This window comes from Pongo pygmaeus, chromosome 23 (genome assembly GCF_028885625.2).
Source record: "Pongo pygmaeus isolate AG05252 chromosome 23, NHGRI_mPonPyg2-v2.0_pri, whole genome shotgun sequence".
Taxonomy (NCBI): domain Eukaryota; kingdom Metazoa; phylum Chordata; class Mammalia; order Primates; family Hominidae; genus Pongo; species Pongo pygmaeus.
Window position 1 is genome coordinate 37,418,190 of NC_085931.1, and position 20,912 is coordinate 37,439,101.

At 49.1% G+C, this 20,912-nt stretch overlaps 2 protein-coding genes across 2 annotated transcripts in view; one reads left to right on the top strand and one right to left on the bottom strand.

Moving 5' to 3' along the window:
• The window catches only part of TPST2 (tyrosylprotein sulfotransferase 2), a 64,820-nt gene extending 49,722 nt beyond the window's left edge, over nucleotides 1–15,098 (bottom strand). The window contains exon 1 of the mRNA XM_054470532.1: nucleotides 14,994–15,098. The gene's annotated coding sequence lies outside the window, so the exon portion shown is untranslated. The remainder of the gene's footprint in view (nucleotides 1–14,993) is intronic.
• Nucleotides 15,099–15,155: 57 nt separating this feature from the next.
• The window catches only part of CRYBA4 (crystallin beta A4), a 39,628-nt gene continuing 33,871 nt past the window's right edge, over nucleotides 15,156–20,912 (top strand). Inside the window, exon 1 of the mRNA XM_054469747.2 lies at nucleotides 15,156–15,333. The gene's annotated coding sequence lies outside the window, so the exon portion shown is untranslated. The remainder of the gene's footprint in view (nucleotides 15,334–20,912) is intronic.

Consider the following 20,912-nt stretch of genomic DNA (forward strand, 5'->3'; position numbering starts at 1 on the left):
TAAGAATCTAGGTTTGACTCTCGCCCCTCTACTTCCCCAGACAAGTGGTCCAATTCCCCCATGCCCCATGTCTTTCATCTGGAAAATGGGGATAACACAGCACTTCCCTGGAGGTTGAGATGAATTTGCACCTAGGAAGTCCTTAGCAGAGCACCAGACACACACTAGGGCATCCATAAACATTGGCTGTGAATATTACGACTTTGACACCGAATGCCTTCTTGACCCTCTACTGATACTACTCCTTCTTCCCACAATGCCTCCCTTCCCTTTTTGCCTCCTCTCCCAAATAATTATGGCAATAACAGTAATCATCACCCTTACCAATTGCTAAGGGCCTCCTACTTGCAAGACCACACACAGAACACTTCTCAAAGACTATCTCCTTCTTGCTGCATCCTCCGGAGACAGCGACACTATCATTTCTATACTTCCCTTGTGTCCATCTAAAACGTCAGCTCTCCCAGGGCAGGAACAGGGTCTCTCCTGCTCACTGCTGGATTCCCGGCATCCAGCATAGAGCAGGCACACAGGAGGTGCTCATATTCGCTGCATAAATGAGACCCCACTGAATCCTCACAAAAACCCGCTGCTGTGATGATGGCATCCTTTTAAAATGAAGATGCAGGCTGGGTGCAGTGGCTCACGCCTGTAATCCCAGCACTTTGGGAGGCCAAGGCGGGCAGATCACGAGATCAGGAGTTCCAGACCAGCCTGACCACCATGGTGAAACCCCGTCTCTACTAAAAATACAAAAAAATTAGCCGGGCATGGTGATGCGTGCTTGTAATCCCAGCTACTCAGGAGGCTGAGGCATGAAAATTGCTTGAACCTGGGAGGCGGAGGTTGCAGTGAGCCGAGATCGTGCCACCGCACTCCAGCCTGGGTAACAGAGCGAGACTCCATCTCAAAATAAATAAATAAATAAATACATACATACATACATACATACATACATACGTAAAATAAAATAAAATAAAATGAAGATGCAAAGGACACACACAAAAAAATTAAGGAAATTATCCGAGGCTGCATCACACTAAATGGCAAAACACAGACATGAACCTGGGGCTGTGGAGTGCTAAGTTCACACTCTTACTAATTAAGGAAATCCCACGCCCCAAACGTGGCTCCACCCCATACGCCTTGGAAGGCTTCTCTGACAGCTGCCACTGACAACGATGGAGCTGGTCTTCTTGAAACACCATCAAAGCTGGACTTTGAAAGTAACATTCCTGGGAGACTCTCTGTACCAGCAAAGCCCCAAGTCAGATCTACAGGAGCCTGTGGGTCAGCACAGGAGATTGACACCCAAGTAACAGGATAATTCACAGAACGAAATAAGAGCTTGGTTAGGGGAAGCAAGTCATGTCATCACGGACATCAGAGGAAGGAATCGGAGCTGAGTCTACTGCCAGCATTTTAACACGTGCAGAAGTTAGAGGAAGCGTCCCAAGTAGAAGGAACAGCTCGAGCAGAGGGCAGAAGTGTGAAAGCACACTGGAAATTTGGAGAATGGCAAGGAATTCACTGTGAACAGAATAGTCTTTGTGGAGGAGGGGAAGGTAAATAATCATGGCAATAAGCATAACAACAATAATAGTAAGACAAACCTGGGCATAGTGGCTCATGCCTATAATCCCAAGCATTTTGGGAGGCTGAGGTGGGAGAATCACTTGAGACAAGGAGTTCAAGACCAGCCTGGGCAACATAGCAAGACTCTGCCTCTAAAAAAAAACAAAAAAAAAAAACAAAAAAAAACACCTGGCACGGTGGCTCACACCTGTAATCCCAGTACTTTGGGAGGCCAAGGTGGGCGGATCATGAGGTCAGAGATTGAGACCATCCTGGCTAACACGGTGAAACCCCGTCTCTACTAAAAATACAAAAAATTAGCCAGGCATGGTGGCAGGCGCCTGTAGTCCCAGCTACTTGGGAGGCTGAGGCAGGAGAATGGTGTGAACCCAGGAGGCAGAGCTTGCAGTGAGCCGAGACTGCGCCATTGCACTCCAGTCTGGGCGACAGAGCGAGACTCTGTTTCCAAAAAAAAAAGAAAATTAAATTAGCCAAGCGTGGTGGTGCATACTTGTAGTCCCTGCTACTTGGAAGGGTGAGATCACTTGAGCCCAGGAATTCAAGGCTGCAGCAAGCTATGATCATGCCACCGCAATCCAGCCTGGGTGACAGAGCAAAACCCTGTCTTCAAAAAAAAAAAAAAAAAAAGCATATAGTGCTTACTGTGTGCCTGGGGGGTTTTCTACATGCTTTACAAATATTTGCTCTTTTTTTTTTTTTTTTTTTTTTTTGAGACAAGTTCTCGCTCTGTCGCCCAGGGTGAATTGTAGTGGCACTATCTTGGCTCACTGTAACTTCCACCTCCCGGGTTCAAGCGATTCTTCTCCTGCCTCAGCCTCCCGAGTAGCAGCTGGGACTACAAGTGTGTGCCACCATGCCCGGCTAATTTTTTGTATTTTTTCAGTAGAGATGGGGTTTCACCGTGTTAGCCAGGATGGTCTCGAACTCCTGACCTTGTAATCCACCCGCCTTGGGCTCCCAAAGTGCTGGGATTACAGGTGTGAGCCACTGCGCCTGGCCAATTTTTTTTTTTTTTTTTTTTTTTTTTGAGACAGAGTCTCGCTCTGTCTGTCACCCAGGCTGGAATGCAGTGGCACAATCTCAGCTCACTGCAACCTCCATCCCCCGGGTTCAAGTGATTCTCCTGCCTCAGACTCCTGAGTAGCTGGGATTACAGGCTTGAGCCTCCATGCCTGGCTAATTTTTGTATTTTTAGTAGAAATGGGGTTTCACCATGTTGGCCAGGCTGGTCTCAAACTCCTGGCCTCAGGAAGAGGTCTAGACCTCCCAAAGTGCTAGGATTACAGGCATTAGCCACCATGCCCGACCGAGTTTCATTTCTTAGGTCTCACCCACAGGAGCGAGAGAAAACATTATCATGTAGCTGGAGGAAGGAATATCAGTAATGTTCATGAATAAACATCAAAATGTATTATTATCTTTAAGAATTACCGAAAGGAATTTAATTAAAATCAATTATACAGGCTGGTCTCGAACTCCTGACCTCAGGTGATCTGCCCGTCTCCGCCTCCCAATCGCTCATTTAATCCTCACAACTAATCTATGAGGACAGTGCTCTGTCATTCCATTTTACAGCTGAGGAAGCCAAGGCACAGAAAGGTGAAGTCCTTGCCTGAGATCTCATAGCAGGTTTTAGCGCCCGTGTGCTTCATCTGCTTCACCTCTACTACCCCAGCTCTCAACGTGGGTTCTCTGACCAGCAGGAACAGCGCTTGGGAAACTACACAAAATGCAAATTATCAGGGCTCAAGGAGACCACGCTGAATGGGAATTCTGGAAGTGGTGTACAGCAACCTGTGTTGAACAAGCCCTCCATCCACGGTGAGGTCAGCAACCTCCGACCCCACAAACCTGAACACGCTCTGCAATCCTCATGACTGTGCCATGGGGACTATGCCTGGGAACCCCAAGGTCCTCAGAGAAGGAAGATTTTGTCCAGAGTCCCACAGTAGGTAGAGGAGAGCAAACCAGGCCTCAAACCAGAATCTCCCATCTCTCAGAAGTGGGTGTCTACACAACAACCCCTGAGGGATGTCAAAGCAGCCACCAGCTTAACACGCTCCCTGCACTGTTCCCAGCTTCTGAGGCATGGAAGACCCAGACCCCATTACTTCCAAGCTATCTGCATGATCCAGAACAAGTCACCTCAACTCTCTGGGCCTCAGTTTCCCCATCCGTGAAAAGAAAAAGCTGGACCCTATTTCTTTCTTTCTTTCTTTCTTTTTTTAAGACAGGGTCTCACTCTGTCACCCAGGCTAGAGTGCAGTGGCGTGATCTTGGCTCACTGCAGCCTTGACCTCCCAGGCTCAAACAATCCTCCCACCTCAGCCTCCAAAGTAGCTGGGAATAAAGCATGCACCACCATGCCCGGCTGATTTTTGTACTTTTTTGTAGAGACAAGGTTTCGCCATGTTGCTCAGACTGGTCTTGAACCTCTGAGCTCACGCAAGTGATGCGCCCGCACTGGCCTCCCAGAGTGCTGGGATTATAGGCGTGAGCCACCGTGCCCGGCCTGGAGGCAAGACTCAATTTCTAACCTTGTTTTTCTTCCCAAAACTCTTAGCCACCAAATATGCACTGCTGGTCTACTGTGCACTTGAGCAAGGAATGACCACGTAGCAGAATGAAGAGCAAAGGCACCTACTGCATGCAGCTTCCAGCAGTGCTCAGAGGCAGGGTAGCCGACACTCCCCCAGTACCCCAAACCAAATCAAACCAAAAGCAGCATCTGCCGGCCTGCTGCTAGCCCAGGCTTCCTCTTCTTCCCCACAGCCCCAGGGCCCGGTAGGGAAGGGAGGGCCCTGGGGGTGTGGAAAGGGTGTGGGTTGAGGGGAAACCATGGCCTCGTAGGGCGGCCTTGCCAGGTGCCTGACTTCACAGGGCCTCTGTCTTCCACCTGGGAAGTAGCTACTACCACTTTCTCACACCTCCAAGGGTTTCTGGCCGAGCCTCCGGGCTCTGCAAGGGTCCGGATGGTTCTGTGGCAGGATGTCAGTCACCAGCCAAAGCAAGTGGGATGAAAAGTTTCTAATGAGAGAAAGGAAGGGCCGTGCTGGCACCTGTGTGGGCTTGGGGTCGGCAGCGGGAAGGAAGGGGGAAGTGGTGCAGGTTGGGGCGGAAGAAGACAGACAGAGACAAAAACAGAGAGAGGCAGAGACAGAGGAGATAGATGGGGAGAGAGAGTCAGAGGAGAGGCAAAGATGGGAGTAAGACAGAAAAGAAAAGTGACAGAGACAGGGAAAGACGTGAGTTGGGGGGATGGGTGGGAGGGAGAGAGAGGCAGGGAGACAAAAATAGAAACCAAGACAAGTTGGGTACAGAGGCTCACGTCTGTAATCCCAGTACTTTGGGAGGCTGAGGCAGGTAGATTGCTTGAGCCCAGGAGTTCAAGACCAGCCTGGACAACATAGTGAGACCCCATTTCTACAAAACTAAAAAATGAACCAGGTGTGGTGGTCTATACCTGTAGTCCCAGCTACTCGAGAGGCTGAGGCAGGAGAATTGCTTGAGCCCAGGAGTTCAAGGCTGCAATGGTGCCATTGCACTCCAGCTTGGGCACAAAACAAGACCATCTCAAAAAAAGAAAAAAAAAAAAAAAAAGAAAGAAAGAAAAGAAGAATAAGAACACCAGACAGAGGAGAGAGATGAGGAGCAGAAGCAGCCTGGAGCAGGAACCTCAGCTCCTACACCATCAATGGGCACCTACATCCCTGCACCCACATCTTAGCTACACAGCCATCCCGCCCTTCAGTCAAGGCCCCTGGGTATCCAGGGAAGAACGGGAATGTTGAGAGAGAGGTGACTACTGGCCCAGCCCCCTCCAGCCCTCTCACCTGTTGTGGGGCTCTCCAAATTCCAAGCTTCTGAACACTACCTTCCCAATGTTAATTACATCCAGAACCCCCTTTAATCTTATTCATTTTTGTTCAATGGATTCAATATTTTTAAAACATATTTTCAAGGGAAACTATAATCCACTGGATTAAATTAAAAACATGCCCCAATTAAAAAGTTAATGCAAAAATAAAATCGAAGGAAGCAATGCTTTTTTATGCCTTCTGGCTGGAGACAGCTGCCAACCTAAGGAAGGATCCCCAAAGGAGCCGGCTGTGTCTGATCTTTGTTAAACAAGAGGAGTCTGGGGTGAAGCACTAAAGACGTGTTAACACCTAATGGAGGCTTTCTCTGGAAAGTCATCAGAGGGTGGGGAGGAAGACTTTTGCTCTGTGATTTAGCACTTCATACTAGGCAACAGCAGCCTCCAGGGCAAAATTCAAGTCCTTTGGCATCGCACTGAGGCTCTGTTGTGACTTAACTCCTGCTGACCTCCAATTTTATTATAACACCACTGATTCCCCCAACCCTCAACACACACACAAACACACTATAGTCTTTGTGCCTTGAACTCTACCAAACGTACCAGGCCACAGAGTCTCACACCTCCAAACTTTTGCACTTGTGATTCTTTCTCCTTGGAAAACCCTTCCTGACCTCCTCTACAAAGCTAACTCCTACTGGCATCATTTGCGCCCCTTCCTCCAAGAAGCCTTCCCTGACTGCCTCCTGTCCCTGTACCAGTATCCCCAAAGGTGCTTAGCATCCTGTGTGGCTTCTAGTATTGCTTCCCTGCCGACCCCACGGAATGTGCAGGGCTGGGACCCCATCCTAGTCCCCACATCCTCTCAGAACCCAGCATGGTCCCCAAACTTCCAGCACAGGGTGCACAGGTATTTGTTGAGTAAACAGAAGGATGGATTGAGAAAGAAATAAAGGCACCAGAACACTCTGGGACAGAAGGAAATCTAAACAAAACCGTCTCTGTGCTCTGGGAAAAAGTACTAGGCAGAAGCACCTGTCCAATAAAAATCAGGCAACTTGACTCAAATTGGCCTCACCTACTCATTGGTCCACAAACTCTGGGCCAATGGCCCAGCCTCTATTCAGTTTTCTCGCCTGTAAAGTGGAGACAGTAATATTGCCTATGATAGAATTGAGCTAAGAAAAATAAACGTAAAGAGCTAAGTACCCAGAAAGCACTCAAGTCTTAACTGCAATCATTACTATTTTTATCAGCATCTAACACTCACCAAACCAAAGTTTTATAACTTGTAGGGACCCAAAAGATGATTAGAAAAGCAACTGGCAGACTTTCTCTTCAAAGGCCAGCAATGTGGGCTCTATAGTCTCTATCACAACTACTCCACTCTGCTTTTGTTGCACAACAGCAGCCACAGACAAAATGTCAATAAATAAGCATAGCTGTGTTCCGATAAAACTTTATTTACAAATACAGGTAGTGGGCCGGATGTGGCCTATGAGTGGTAATCTGCCAATTTCTGATCCAGGCCCTCACTATTCCAAATGTGGTCTTTAGACAAACACCATCAGAGGCCCCTAGAAACTGGTTAGAAACACAGTCTTTGTCTCTGCCCCAAACCTGCTAATCAGAATCTGTACTTTAGCCGGGCGCGGTGGCTCACGCCTGTAATCCCAGCATTTTGGGAGGCGGAGGCAGGCAGATCACTTGAGGTCAGGAGTTTGAGACCAGCCTGGCCAACACGGTGAAATCCTGTCTCTACTAAAAATACAAAAATTAGCCAGGCATGGTGGCAGGCGTCTGTAATCCCAGCTACTCGGGAGGCTGAGGCAGAAGAATCGCTTGAACCTGGGAGGCAGAGGTTGCAGTGAGCCGAGATTGCGCCATTGTACTCCAGCTTGGGCAACAAGATCAAAACTCTGTCTCAAAAAACAAACAAACAACAACAACAAAAACAACCAAAAACACAGAATCTGCACTTTAACAAAATCCCCACGGGGCCTGTATGCATGTTAAGATCTGAGAGGCCTGGGTACTCAACTTCATAGGCTGACATCTCACATCGGAGATGTGGGTTACTTTTTCTTGCCTGATGCCTCCACCAGAACGTAAACTCCAGGACAACTAGGACCTCGTTGCTTCTTAAATCTTGCACCCCAACATCCAGTTGAGGGTTCTCATGTGTCCTTATTCTAGTGGAAGACATCACTCAGTGGCTATCCGTGCAGTGCTGGGATCAAGGCATGACTTCCACTGACAGCCTCTGAAGTTGGGCAGATGGGCTTTGAGTCCTGGTGCTGAATCTCAGGCCTGTGTGACCTTGGGAAAGTGACTATTTCCAAGCCTTGGCTTCTGGGAAATGGCGTGGTCAATAACAAATATCTCACTGTGGGGAACAACAGTTAGGTAGGGACCTGTACCAGGTAAGGTGGCATGGCACCCTAGCGCCCAGAGACAGGAACTCCCCACCCAGGGAGTATGCGATGGGGACAACCTCCAGTCCCAGCACTCTGGGAGGCTGAGGTGGGAGGATCGCTTGAGCCTGGGAGGCAGAGGTTGCAGTGAGCCAAGATCACGCCACTGCACTCTAGCTTGGGCAACAGAGCGAGACTCCATCTCAAAAAGGAAAAAAAAAAAAAAAAAAGAAAGAAAAAAAACAAATAAAAGGCCGGGCATAGTGGCTCACACCTGTAATACCAGTACTTTGGGAGGCTGACACGGGCAGATCACTTGAGGTGAGGAGTTCAAGACCAGCCTGGTCAACATGGTGAAACCCCGTCTCTACCAAAAAAAACCAAAAATTAGCTGGGCATGGTAGTAGGCACCTGTAATCCCAGCTACTCAGGAGGCTGAGGCAGGAGAATCACTTGAACCAAGGAGGCAGAGGATGCAGTGAGCCAAGACCATACCACTGCACTCCAGCCTGGGCGACAGAACAAGACTCCATCTCAAAAAAAAAAATAAATAAATAAAATGCCTTGAGGGCTTAAAATGGCAGACAGGGTATCAGGAAGCCTCAGACAACCTCCAATGTCCTAGAAACACAAAGCTGGAAGGGCTCTTGGAGCGTGTCAAAAAAAAAAAAAAAAAATTGTGCCATGCGCGATGGCTCACACCTGTAATCCCAGCACTTTGGGAGGCCAAGGCAGGTGGATCACAAGGTTAAGAATTCAAGACCAGCCTGGCCAATATGGTGAAACCCCGTCTCTACTAAAAATACAAAAATTAGCTGGGCGTGGTGGCATGCGACTATAATCCCAGCTACTTGGGAGGCTGAGGCAGGAGAACAGGAGGAGGTTGCAAGGAACCGAGATTATGCCATTGCACTCCAGCCTGGGCGACAAGAGCGAGACTTCGTCTCAAAAAAAAAAAATTGTTTTTAAAGCAATGGAACTGCTTATTCAGGTGGCACCAGACAGGCCTGAGGCATCCTCAGATCCCCTGAAGAGTCGCACTTACGTGACAATGGGGAGTGGGGGGAACCACAGTGACCGGGAGAGCCCAGGCCACCTACGGGGCAGCTTCAGGCCACTCCAGTTTGGCCTAAGCTCCTGGGCTTCCAAGAGAAATGAGAAATCAGAATTTTTCTCTAGAAATGTTTGAATGTTGACTCAATTTTAAAAACACACACATAGCATGGGAGCTCAACAAAAAACATGCAGCAGGGTGAATTCACCCATTTAACATGTACGGAAACTGGGGCTCAGAGAGGGGAAGCTCCTTGCCCAATGTCACACAGCAATTTGGAGGAAGAGTTGGGACTTGGCTGCTTCCAAGCTCTGCTGTGCATGAGAGTGTGGGAGTGGGAGGAACGGAGCGAGTAGGGAGGAGTGGGTGGGAATCTGGACTTTACAGGCCAAGAGCCCTGCATGTTCTGTTCATTAGGGAAGGAGTGTGGACAGAGGAATGGAGAGTGGATCAATATTTATTCAGAACAGTTATAACAACACCTGACGTTTTCTGTGTGTTTTCTATGTGCTAGGCCTTAAGATGGGATATCAAGGAGGGGTAAGAATGAGAATTCAGAGTGCAGAGTCTGGGCTGGGTGTGGTGGCTCATGCCTGTAACCCCAGCACTTGAGAGGTCAAGGTGGGATGATCGCTTGGGCCCAGAAGTTCAAGGTTATAGTGATCTATGATTGTGCCACTGCACTCTAGCCTAGGCAACAGAGCAAGACCCGTCTCAAAACAAACAAACAAAAAAACCCAAAACAAAAAAAAAGAGAGACTCTGCATCCAAATCCTATGTCTCCCACTTCCTAGCTGGGTGACCTTGTGCAAATTACTTCACCTCTCTGAGCCTCAGCCTGTTCATATCAAATGGCTGTCGGGGGAATTAAATGAGTTAAAGCACATACCGTGCCTAGAACAGTGTCTGGCACCCAGCAAGCCCTGTTGATATTGGCTGTATTTATAATTGTTGCCTTTTGACAGACGGAGGAACTAAGGTTCACAAACAAACATGTTCAAAATTCCAAAGAGCCTGTTTAACCCCAGGGCCTCAGCTTTTACCTGGTACCAAGATAAGTGCTTTATCACCATTCCCTTCCATCCAGCACCCCTGGAAGATAGGTCCTACTTATACCTGCATTCAGCAGATGAGAAAACCAAAGCATAGAGAAACAGCCAACAGCCCCAGAAAGATGTGGAGCACCTGGATTCTAATACAGGCCAGTGCCCCTAGCTCCCTATCACACTGCCTGCTTTCTGGGCTGCCTGCCTGCTTTCTGGCTGCAGAAGCCCCGGTCAAAAGTCTTACTGATACAAAAAGTCACTCAGCAGACAGGCTGGCTGCCCGCCATCTGAGCACATAGGATAAGAAGTTTCTCCCCGGGCCATCAGCCCCAGACGTTCCCTAGGGCCTGTGGGCACTGCCCTCTGAGGTCCTTCCCTGCAATTTCTGGGGCTTGGCCAAGATCTCAGGCAGCTCTGAATGAATCATTCCCACAAATCCTCCTCTGGCTGCAGTCCAGGGTGGGGGAGACCTGAGAAGTGACAGGGGAGGGGACAGTCATCCCAGATCTCTGGAGGGTCCCCAGACCGGGTACATGCAGGTCCTCAGAGAGCACGGGCACTTGCAAGCAATAGGAATAGGCAGCAAGTTGGGGAGAAGGAGCTGCTGCTACCCAGAGAAGCTTCCCTGGTGCCACGTGGGGCATCAAAGCCACACAAGCCACACCCATTTTTCCAAAAAAAGTACATTCTGGCCACCAATCCCAGGCTGTGAAGCTATATCTGATCTGCCACTCTTGCTACAATACACCCACAAAGTCACATCAATAATACATTTCAGGCCAGGCGTGGTGGCTCACGCCTGTAATCCCAGCACTTTGGGAGGCCGAAGCAGGCAGATCACAAGGTCAGGAGATCGAGACCACCCTGGCTAACACGGTGAAACCCCGTCTCTACTAAAAATACAAAAAAATTAGTCAGGCGTGTGCCTGTAGTCCCAGCTACTCGGGAGGCTGAGACAGGAGAATGGCGTGAACCCAGGAAGTAGAGCTTGCAGTGAGCCGAGATCACGCCACTGCACTCCAGCCTGGGCAACAGAGCGAAACTCTGTCTCAAAAATAATAATAATAATAATAATAATAATACATTTCAACAGCCTAACTGATCCCAAGGTACCACCACATCTTAGTTCTGAATGGTCTATGCCCATTCCTCAGTAGGGTACACTGAGACCCAGAGAGCGGCAGTTCCTTGCCTAGGGAGACTTCCCACCCCGTCTCCATGTCCCTAGGCTGCCTTCTTTTCTTTTTTTTTTTTTTTTTTAATATTTAATTGATTTTTGTGTATTGACCTAATACCCTACAATCTTACCCTGTTGCCCAGGCTGGAGTGCAGTGGTGCGATCTCAGCTCTCTGCAACCTCTGCTCAAGTGATCCTTCCACCTCGGCCTCCCGACTATCTGGGAATACAGGTGCGCACCACCACGCCTGGCTCATTTTGTATTTTTTGTAGAGATGGAGTTTCACTATGTTATTCAGGCTGGTCTTGAACTCCTAGGCTCAACCAATCCACCCACCTCAGCCTCCAAAAGTGCTGGGATTACAAGCATGAGCCATGCACCCGGTCTAGGCTGCTTTCTTAATGCACATGAACTCAGGATTTTAAAAGGACAAGGAAAGGCAAGTATGCAAAAAAGAATAAAGCCACGAGGTGCCAGATACAGCGGCTGGGAGGTGTGGTCTTAACACCATTCCCAAATAGCAGCTGCCCAGATGAACCAAGTTGTCAGGAAACTGGAACACGCAGATAAGTGCTGGTCTAAGTTCCTGAACCAGCAGAGTACAGGTTCAAGCTGGGGTGAACTAACTACCTTCAAGGAACTCTTCCTCTGTGAAAACGCTGGGTTCTGACCTGAGTTCTTCCGGTGCAGCCTCTTGCTGAAGCAGAGCATGAAGGAAGAAACACAGGGTCCTAGGGGTGGGGAAGGTGCTGAGAGGAGGGGGAAGATGTCTGTGTGTGCAGAATGTTCACAGATGAAGCGTCTGTTACTCAGGACCGCTCATCTCAGGCCTGGGGGGTGGCCCCTCTTGAAATAAGCAGCAACTCACATAGGACACTCCTGTGGCCACCCAGAGAGGTCACCTTCAGAGTAGCGTGGGGGGGTCCAGATAGGGTGTGGGCAGGACCAGACTTAATTTTGGGGTCAAGGGACAAGTATTCCCCTTCAGTTATGGTCTAGGAGAGCCATGGAGGGTCTCCCTGGCCTCCGTAAAGCCTCAGCTGGCAAGGGGGCTCTGGGCTGGCCTGCGGTGGGAAGATCCAAGCAGCTTCCACCTTCCTTTCACCCCCTCCTAATACTGTGTGCCAGCTCCTGGGGTGGGCTCTGTAAGCCACTGGGTCCTACACTGCCTCTCCTTGCTTCGGTATTTTCACAGAGTCTTGCTCTGTCACTCAGGGTGGAGTGCAGCAGTGTGATTGATCTTGGCTTACTGCAACCTCCGCCTCCTGGGTTCAAGCAATTCCCCTGCCTCAGCCTCCCGAGTAGCTGGGGTTACAGGCACACGCCACCACACCTGGCTAATTTTTGTATTTTTAGTAGAGACGGGGTTTCACCATGTTGGATAGGCTGGTCTCGAACTCCTGACCTCAGGTAACCTGCCCGTCTTAGCTCCCAAAGTGCTGGGATTACAGGCGTGAGCCTCGGCCCCCAGCCTGAAAATAGTTTATAACTAACACATCAAAGCCAGTGATTTCAAGGGTTATGACTGCTTCAGAGAACACTAAATGTATTTAAGATTACTGGAACCCTCATACACTGGTGGTGGGAATATAAAATGGTACAGCTGTTCTGGAAAAACAGTCTGGCAGGTCCTCAACAGGTTAAACCTGGGTGCGGTGGCTCACACCTATAATCCCAGCACTTTGGGAGCCTGAGGCAGGAGGATCGCTTGAGACCAGGAGTTCAAGACCAGCCTGGGCAACATAGTGGGACCCCTATCTCTACAAAATAAATAAATAAATAAATAATAAAATAAATTAAAAAAATATTTAAAGGTGAAACCTAAAGTTACCTTATGACCCAATCATTCCACTCCTAGAAATATACCTGACAGAACTGAAAATGTATGTCCAAAGACCTGTACATGAATATTCATAGCAGTATTATTCATAATAGTCAAAAATTAGAAACAACCCAAACATCCATCAGCTGACAAATGGATAGAATGTGGTATATCCACATAATAGAATATTATTCAGCCATAAAAAGGAACGAAGTACTTAAAAAAAAAAAAAGGAATGAAGTACTGATACAGGCTGCAAGGGGATGAACCTTAGAAACATTCTCTGAAGTGAAAAGCATCAGATACAAAAGGCCACATAGTATATGACTGCATTTATATGAAATGTCCAGCACAGGCAAATTCATAGAGAATTTGAGAGTCAGTAAGTGGTTGCCAAGGGATAAGGGAAGAAAGGACTGGGGAGTGACCATGAAATAGCGTTTCTTTTGGGCATGATAAAAATGTTCTAAAATTAGACAGTGGTGATGGCTGCGCAACTCTGAACATCCTAAAAATTACAGAAACATATACTTTAAAAGGGTGAATTGTACGGTATGTGAACTGTATCTCAACAAAGCTGTTATAAAAAAGTTTGCATGAGATTTTTAAAAATCAGGTGATACAAAGATATATAAAGTAAATAAAAGTACAATTGGGGTTCAGTGGGGTGGGGGGGATTCAGAAATGACGCAACAATTCCTTTAGGACAATGAAATAAACCCAGCTTTACAGTTATGGAAACTGAGGCTAGATTGGAAGGAAAATGGGTCGCCTGGGTCACACCACTCCTAAATCCGGTGTGAGTCACAGATCTGTTCAAATCCAGAAGCCTACCCTCACCAGCAGATCACCCTGCTGAGATGAAAGGGTTATCACATGCAGGCTAGGGAGAGGTGTCCACCCACAGCCCAGTCTGGCAGACAGACATGCAAGGGAATGTCTGTTGGGAAGTGAGAAAAAGGGCTGGCTAACTCTGTGGGGTTCAAAACAGGAAGCACCCAACAATACCAGGAGAATGCCAGGGAAGGCTTCCCGGAGGAGGTGCTGCTTGGGGAGCTTCTGTAGGATAAGTAGGAGTTCAACAGCCCGCCTCCTCAACATCCCCAAGGACATTAAGTCAGGAGGCCTGTGAGTGAGTTTCAGCTCTGCCACATCCTAGCTGTGAATCCTAGGGTCACGGGCAGGTGACCTCTCCAAGCCTCAGTCTCCCCATCTGTAAAAGGGGAAGGGGGCAAAAGGCACGGTGCTTTCTAATGACTGTGCTGAGGTGGATGGTTCCTTCCCTAGGGAACGGGCCTTTGAGTGGGAATGCCAGACCTCGACCTCTGTTCCATCTAACAACGACTCTGCCAGGTCAGGCGTGCTCAGCCTCTGAGCCCATGCTCCTTGTCCCCTGCTACCCGTCCCAATCCCGGCTTTCCGGGCACGTCCCATCCAGCTCACACTGAGAAGCGGAGTTTAAGGAGGGAGGCTGGGTGCAGGGGTGGTATCCTCGGGTCAAATTCCTCTCCGCTCCTCACCAGTGACCTCCAAGTTCACTAGAGGTCCCCAACCCCGTGCTCCCAGCGCCCACCTCCCCAGCCGACGATTTCCGCCCCCAACGCCTCCACTTCTGAAGCTCCTCGCAACTCCACGGCTGCTGCAAGTTAACTTCCACGCGCCCTGGCGCCCGCCTGGGGGTCCCCGCGCGCCTGGGCGGGGTTGGGGACTCCGAAGGCGGGGACGCGCCGCCCTCCCCCTCAGTCCCCCCGCCAACAGACGCTAAGCGTCTCCCAGGCGCTGGGTCCGAAGCGGGAAGCGTGGTAACGGGGGCCCGGTGGGTGCCGCACCCCGCGGAAAGCGCTCGGGACGCCGAGCGGGTGCGGATCCCAGAACCGCCCGCCCGCGCCGCCTGCCTGCCTCCCAGATCCCAGCTCCCAGCCCCGGAGCCCGAGCAGTCGCGCCGGGCCCGGAGGCAGGCGCCAGCACGGAGGGCTGCCAGGTGCCCGAGGCCGACCCGCACGGCCCCGAGCCCGCGCCCCCGGCTGCAGCCCGAGGCCACCCCCTGCCGCCCCAGGGCCACTTACCGTGGCGAGGCGCGGCGAGGCAGCCCCACGCACCCAGCAACTCCCGGCTCTCCAGCCGCCCCGGCCGGGGAAGGGGGAGGTGCCCGCGCGGGGGCGGGGCCGCGGCGACGTGACGTACGGGGGCGGGCCCAATACGCGGCCCCGCCCCGCCCCATGCCCTCCACAGCGCCTCGGGACCGCGAGGTGAGCAGAGGCTGGCCGGGGACTTTCCCGGAGGCTCGCCCCGGGAACCCCGCCCCGCCGTCCTGGAAGCCCCTGTCTGCTCGCTGGCTTACCCCTAGGACGGGCAGCTCACCACTTCTCCCGGACAGTTCTGTTTAAGAGAAGTTCCTTTCTGCCTGTAAGCAATGAAGTGGAATGATCACCAAAAAGTGGTGTAAGAAAAGAAAAGTAGACCCGCAGCGGGGTGTATTTGTGCTACTGTTTGTGTAAAACACAGAAAAAAGAAAGGGGTGGTCTGATGTATAGTCATACACACCAGTGGTTTTGGAGGGGGTTTTTGTGGATATACCACATTCTCTCCATTTATCAGGGATTTTGCCCTGCCATCCCTCCACCACCACATTTGACAATCTCTGAAGACATTTTTGGTTGTCATAACTGGGGAAGTGGAGAGGCGATACTGGCATCTAGTGAGTAGAGGCCTGGGATGCTGCTAAACATCCTGCGGTGCATAGGACACCCTTTCCACCCCCGGCCCTGCCACTACCCCCCCAAAAAAACCCTGCAAAAAATGCCGAATAGCGTAAAGGTTGTGAAGCCCTGATATACACAAATGAAACAAAACTCCTGACTGATAGATCTCAGCACAGTCTAAGTTCTATAACCTTTCAGTGCTTCTGCTTCTTCATGTGTAAAATTGGAAAAATAATAGACCTATCTATGCATCGTATGCTTGTGCATTGAATACCTGAAGAAAAGGTAGGGTAGGCATGCAGGCTTACTTTTCACTGTGAACTTTGGTTCTTTGTTCTCTTTTAACTTTCTATTTGCCATATGTATATATTATCTGTTTAAAATAAATTTCTGGGCCAGGTGCGGTGGCTCACACCTGTGATTCTAGCACTTTGGGAGGTGAGGTGGGCGGATCACTTGAGGCTAGGAGTTCAAGACCAGCCTGGCCAAAATGGTGAAACCTCGTTTCTAATAAAAATACGAAAATGACTTTGGGAGGCCAAGGTGGGTGGATCACATGAGGTCAGGAGTTCGAGACCAGCCAGGCCAACATGGCGAAACCCTGTCTCTACTAAAAATACAAAAATTAGCCGGGTGTGGTGGTACACGCCTGTAGTCCCAGCTACTCAGGAGGCTGAGACAGGAGAATCGCTTGAACCTGGGAGGCAAGGGTTGCAGTGAGCTGAGATCACACTGCACTCCAGCCTGGGCAACAAGTGAGACTCCGTCTCAAAAAAAAAAAAAAAAAAAAAAAAATTGTAATCCCAGCACTTTGGGAGGCCGAGGCAGGTGGATCACCAGGTCAGGAATCCAAGACCAGTCTGACCAATATGGTGAAACCCTGTTTCTACTAAAAATACAAAAATTAGCCGGGCATGGTGGTGCATGCCTGTAGTCCCAGCTACTCAGGAGGCTGAGGCAGGAGAATCGCTTGAACCCAGGAGGTTGCAGTGAGCCAAGATTGCGCCACTGCACTCCCACCTGGGTGACAGAGTGAGACTCTGTCTCAAAAAAAAAAAAAAATGAGCAGGGCATTGTGCTGCTCACCTGTAATTCCCCCTACTTAGGAGACTGAGGCATGAGAATCTCTTGAACCCAGGAGGCAGAGGTTACAGTGAGTGTAGATCGCACCACTGCACTCCATCCTGGGTGAGTATACACACACACACACACACACACACACACACAGAAACTAAGGCACACAGATATTAAGTAATTTGCCCATGGCCAGCCATGTGTTCAGTCATTGGTGATTCATTAATTCATTCGTGTGTCCAATAAATAGTGCTTGCCATATGGAAAATGCTGGGACTGATAAAGCTGCCTCCATGGAGCCAGCCATTACTGGTCTGGAAACAATACAACAACATTACATAGTGTTTATTGCATGCATGTTAGAGACTTCATATGACTGATCTGATAGACACATAGATTAAACACCAGCAGGGTGTTTTATAATGTCCTTTTGTGGATGAAAAAAATGGAGATCAGAGGAAGAGGTCTGAATGGGGGCATTTGTTTAACAACATTCTAGCAATGGCATTTCCTGAGCTCTCTGTGCTAGGCACAGATTCAGCTGCTAACAGGGGGACAAAGGTCCAAGTTGGGGAAGCTAGATCCTTCAACAAGCCTTCACAGTAAAGTGAGCACCTGTAACTGATGAGGTAGGAGCAGCAGAGATTAACCTGGTCCAGGGAGGGAGGGCCAGGGGTGTGTATACATGCCAGAGGCATGGGTGGGGATCTTTGGAAGATCACACTGGTCACATAATCCAGCAGGTGCAAAGGCCTAGCAGGAAGGAAGCGAGCGTGGGGCCTTGCATGAAGTGCAGAGTGGACAGGATGTGGTGGAGGTGAGAAGAGATCAGAGGTGTCTGCAGGGCTGGTTGCTCTAGAGCTTTGTGGGCCATGGGAAGGAGTTGGGGCTTTTCTCTTGTGGTGATGGAGAGACAGGGAAGGTGTTCGACAGGGGAAGGGCATGATGAGCCCGACTTTCTGCAAAGACCCCTCTGGTGCTGCATGAAGAAGAAACAGGCAGAAACTGGTTTGGAGGGTGTTGAAATAATTCAGGAACCCAGAGAGGGGATGTGGGCATGGAGGGGGCATTTTGGTTCCAGGGATGTTTGGAAGACAGAATCGGCAGATCTCAGTTGAGAGGCTAAGGAGGAGGATCAGAATGATCGTCTTGTTGTCTAGGTTGGGACTTCTTCTCTCAGTACCCCTAGCTCAGTGAACCTTTCCAGGTCTCAATCTGTCTGTCACCTCCTTGAGGAAGGCTAACTGCCCCTCAGGACATCGTGGTGGACCAGACACCAGACTGTGCAGCCCAGGAATTTGATGTGACTTTGAAGGCAGACAAAATAATTCATTCCTCCTGTCTGTATCTTCAGCCGGGAACACCTAGAGCAGATACCTCTTCTGTCTTCCTCCCCAACCTATCTTCCCAGCATCCAGGCAAAACCCAGTACTTAAGAGGTCTTCAGTCAATGTTTATCAAAAGCAGGAAGAATAGATGTAGCATAATACACATTGATCCAAAAATTCTTTCCAGCTCTGACATTCAAGAGAATGAGGTTGATGCTATGTCAATAATTACACTTCAGGCCAGGCTCAATGGCTCACTCCTGTAATCCCAGCACTTTGGGAGGCTGAAGAGGGAGGATAGCTTGAACCCAGGAGATTGAGACCAGCCTGGGCAACATGGTGAGACCTTGTCTCTACTTTTTTTTTTTTTAATTAAAAAAATTTTTAAAACCACTTTATTTATTTTTATTTCATTTATTTATTTTTTTGAGACAGAGTCTCACTCTGTTGCCCAGGCTGGAGTACAGTGGTATGATCTCGGCTCACTGCAACCTCTGCCTCCTGGGTCCAAGCAGTCCTCCTGCTTCAGCCTTTTGAGTATCTGGGATTACAAGCATGCACCAATATGCCTGGCTAATTTTTGTATGTTGAGTAGAGATGGGATTTCTTCATGTTGGCCAGGCTCGTCTCCAACTCCTGACCTCAAGTGATCCACCTGCCTTGGGCTCCCAAAGTGCTGGGATTACAGGTGTGAGTCACCATGCCCAACCACAAAAAACACTTTATTCAGGGGCTTGCTATGTGCTAAACACGTTATAATTATTGTATTCAAGCTGATCATTTACCCTTTCCAAGCTTTTGGTGTTTTATTATCATTACTCCCATTTTACAGATGTGGAAACAGAGGCTCCAGCAGGTAATTTGATTTGGCCAAGGATAATGGCTGGTAATTGTCAGAGCTGGAATGCAAACTCAGGTCTCTCTCACCCTTTCTAGTATGCTGATAGAAGGCAGTGGCTCGGCAGTGGGCAGAAGTAAAGGTAAGTGGGCAGGTTTTCTTCTCCTGCTGGAAGGGTGTAGTATTATTGTTCCTAGCTGGGGATCCAGGCTTCACAAAGCATCCTGAGTATCTGACCCAGGCGATTGGCTATCGTGGCAGTGTGGCTGTCTCTTTAGAACCTCTGCAGGGCACCCTGGAACCGTGTCTTTTCTCCAGAGCCCAGTTGCTGTGTATCTATCAGCATCTCACGCTGGCACAAAAGCATTCAATGCCTCTGGGTGATCCTCCTGCCTCCACTCCACATATACACACTGCCGGCGTTGGGCTTATGCTCCAATGTCTAAAAGATTATGGGTTGCCTTTTGTCGATGAGAATGAGAGCCGCTCTCTCATAATCAAGATGCTTTGCCTTTCCAAAGGCCTGAGACTCAAAAATTCACAAGCTGGGATCTATCTAGCCTTGAAACAATATGAAGTCCCTAATTTCCTCAGGCATTGTATTTTAAAGCCAGTGTTTAGGCACACTCCTGCTTGAACCCAGGAAGTGGAGGTTGTGGTGGGCTGAGATCGCGCCACTGCACTCCAGCCTGGGCAATAGAGTGAGACTCTAGCTAAAACAAAAAACAAAAAACAAAAACCAAAACAAACAAACAAAAAGCCAGCATGTAGAGCCAAACCCGTGCAGTCAAAATTGCCTTGGAGAAGCCCCCGAAAAGGCCGAAGGCAACATAGCATCTTGGGAAGTCCAGCTTCACTGGTTTCCGTCAATATTAGACTTGGACTCATCATGATTTCTGAGTTGAGCACCTGATGAAATGAAACCTTAGTTTTGGTTTGAAGGCAAAAGTGTGGCTTATCTTTAAGCTCTGAAATTCTGCTCCAGGTGGTGAGATGCTCATGTTTTGAGAGATATGTTGAAACTAGGACCCATGGAAGGAACACCAGGTTTATGGTTCCTAAGTCACACTCACTCTCAGCCTTACTACATGTTATTTTCTTTAACTTGCTTCTTTTAGTCTTTATTCTTTATTTTTTGCTTATAATTTTATATGACCTCCTTTGTTATTACAAGGCATTTTGTTTATTCATAAATTCATTAGCAAACAATACATTAAATATAAAATGACTTTGTTATTTTCTTCTGGTGTTTATTTTGCCAAGTGTACATATCTTGTTTCAGTGATGCTAATATGCACATTTTAAAATGCCTGTGAGGCCAGGCGCAGTGGCTTACGCCTTTAATCCCAGCACTTTGGGAGGCCAAGGCGGGAGGATCAGCTAAGGTTGGGAGTTCGAGACCAGCCTGATCAACACGGAGAAACCTCGTCTCTACTGAAAATACAAAAAATTAGCCAGGCATGGTGGCGCATGCCTATAATCCCAGCTACTCGGGAGGCTGAGGCAGGAAAATCGCTTGAAACTGGGAGGCGGAGGTTGCAGTGAGCCGAGATCGGGCCATTGCACTCCAGCCTGGACAACAAGAGAGAAACTCCATCTCAAAAAAAAAAAAAAAAAAAATGCCTGTGAGATAAAAGTGATCCAGAAGACCTGGACTCTGTGTTTTGTTTTTAATTTTTTGTAGAGATGGGGTCTCCCTGTGTTGCCCACTCCTGGGCTCAAGTGATCCTCCCACCTCAGCCTCCCAAAGTGCTGGGATTGCAGGCGTGAGCCACCATGTATGGCCTTGTTTTTGTTTTTAGAGACAGGGTCTTGCTCTGTTCCCCAGACTGGAGTGCAGTGGCACATTCATAGCTCACTGCCGCCTGGAACTCCTGGGCTCAAGGGATTCTCGTGCCTCAACCTCCACGGCAGCTGGGACTACAGACATGCACCACTGCACCCAGCTTATTTTTTATTTTTTGTAGAGGTAAGGTCTCACCATCTTGCCCAGGCTGATCTCAAATTCCTGGGCTCAAGTGATCCTCCCACCTTAGCCTTCCA